Source organism: Anomaloglossus baeobatrachus, chromosome 6, assembly GCF_048569485.1.
Source record: "Anomaloglossus baeobatrachus isolate aAnoBae1 chromosome 6, aAnoBae1.hap1, whole genome shotgun sequence".
Lineage (NCBI taxonomy): Eukaryota > Metazoa > Chordata > Amphibia > Anura > Aromobatidae > Anomaloglossus > Anomaloglossus baeobatrachus.
This window is the reverse complement of record NC_134358.1, coordinates 124,234,491-124,236,856: the sequence shown is the minus strand read 5'-3', so window position 1 is coordinate 124,236,856 and position 2,366 is coordinate 124,234,491. Positions and strand designations below refer to the sequence as shown.

The window sequence follows — 2,366 nt, the reverse complement described above, 5'->3', positions numbered from 1 at the left end:
TATATATTATTTATTAATAACCTACAAATAAAAAGAAAATGTATAACCATAAACCAGAATTAATGAATAAATGGGTGAATGAAATGCTTTTTTCAGAGAATTGAAACCTTTTCTTCTAATGGTTTAATCTCATCATCAATCATATTTAAAATAATATTCTTATACTAGACATTACTCTATTAAATATCAATGTGTTCTCTCAATTGAGATATTAACAAATTAGAATACAAAATAAAAATGTAGAATAACAATAAAAAGTTTGAATAAAAATAATCAGAATAAAAATAAAAATAAGGCCTATATTATGTGGATGACAAATTTATGTTCTCAGTAACACATACCCTTAATATTACCAATACTCCATATGATTTCCATATCTGTCATATCATCAAATGATCAAAATAATTAAGTTATGTAACTTTCTATATAATATTCTTCTATAGTGTAAAAAAAAGACGATTACCTTTCTCCATTTTATTATAACCCAATAGTATTAATATTAATTGTTTATCAAAATTTAGTGAAAACATATACAGTTAGGTCCAGAAATATTTGGACAGTGACACAAGTTTTGTTATTTTAGCTGTTTAGAAAAACATGTTCAGAAATACAATTATATATATAATATGGGCTGAAAGTGCACACTCCCAGCTGCAATATGAGAGTTTTCACATCCAAATCGGAGAAAGGGTTTAGGAATCAAAGCTCTGTAATGCATAGCCTCCTCTTTTTCAAGGGACCAAAAGTAATTGGACAAGGGACTCTAAGGGCTGCAATTAACTCTGAAGGCGTCTCCCTCGTTAACCTGTAATCAATGAAATAGTTAAAAGGTCTGGGGTTGATTACAGGTGTGTGGTTTTGCATTTGGAAGCTGTTGCTGTGACCAGACAACATGCGGTCTAAGGAACTCTCAATTGAGGTGAAGCAGAACATCCTGAGGCTGAAAAAAAAGAAAAAATCCATCCGAGAGATAGCAGACATGCTTGGAGTAGCAAAATCAACAGTCGGGTACATTCTGAGAAAAAAGGAATTGACTGGTGAGCTTGGGAACTCAAAAAGGCCTGGGCGTCCACGGATGACAACAGTGGTGGATGATCGCCGCATACTTTCTTTGGTGAAGAAGAACCCGTTCACAACATCAACTGAAGTCCAGAACACTCTCAGTGAAGTAGGTGTATCTGTCTCTAAGTCAACAGTAAAGAGAAATAAATCGTATAGACCTGGCTCACTATATATATTCGGGTGCTCTGGAGAAACAATCAACTCAACTCCAAAATTATCCCCGGCACTCCAAGAAGAAAGAAAACAATGTCTGGTTATCTTTGATGTTTTTTATTGTGTAATAGTCTTATCTCAACGTTTCGGTCACACCTTGACCTTTATCAAGAGAATATATCAGACTATAAAGAAAACATGAAAACAAAATTAATACATAACACAAGAGATAATTACCAGGAGACACAGCTCCGGTCACTTATATACAATGTACAAAAAAGAACATGTAACACGCATTACAGTTGCAGGGTGAAAAAAGTACAAACATATGGGGTAATAGCATATATATACCCAGGGAGAAGATTAGGACATCATCCGAAGAAATTTGTGTGCAAACTGAAAGTTTATCATGCGTATGTATGAAGAGACGAACAAATGCACATACCTATGAGGCAGAGGAGTCAATATATGAACACTACTCGAAAAGGAGCGATACGAGTCACCACTCAAAAGGAGAGAATGATTGGTGCGTGTGAGCACTAGGTGAAAAAACAGGATAATCGTATTAAAAATCATGCAGTGAATCATGACATGTACACGACTATTGAGTGATTTGTGAGTACCTGTGACTAAACGATTGAAAGTCGGGGTCAGCCAGTCAAAGTCTTAAGGAAATCATGTAATGGTATATTACCAGGGTAGAAGATCACATGTCAAAGCTAGATATAAGTAAAAGAAGAGTGAAATGTAAAAGAAGAGAAAAGATTGTGGAAGGGGAGAGGGGAGGAGGGAGGGGAAGAGGGGGGGAAAAAAGTTCTCAGGGTAAGGAGAGATGTATAAGATATGTATAAGAAAAGGTACCTGTCCAATAGAGATAAAGAGTTTCAGTGGCTACCGTATAGGTACAGCGCCAATCTCATCCGGGAGGAGACAGCCTAATAGAGGAAGATGGAGTGAACATATCAGTAAGTGGAGAAACGTGTATGTAAGGATAATTATACTATGTTCACTACCTGTCAACCGGCGTGGGAAGGTGTACAAGATATATGTATCCGGAAACCAGTGAAACTGATCTGGAATTGGCACAAGTTATCCAGTGGGTAATGCAAGTCTCCTATACTTGCTTTAAAACATATAGCCCATAATGGCGC

General features: G+C 36.0%; 1 long non-coding RNA gene across 1 annotated transcript; it reads right to left on the bottom strand.

Annotated features, from left to right (window-relative positions):
- Window positions 1-1,529: 1,529 nt before the first annotated feature.
- LOC142244127 (uncharacterized) lies at window positions 1,530-2,152 on the bottom strand. The gene is made up of 3 exons (XR_012724446.1): window positions 2,077-2,152; window positions 1,839-1,934; window positions 1,530-1,754 (listed from the first exon to the last, which is right to left on the bottom strand). It is a non-coding gene; the product is annotated as an uncharacterized LOC142244127 (long non-coding RNA).
- Between the last annotated feature and the right edge of the window lie 214 nt (window positions 2,153-2,366).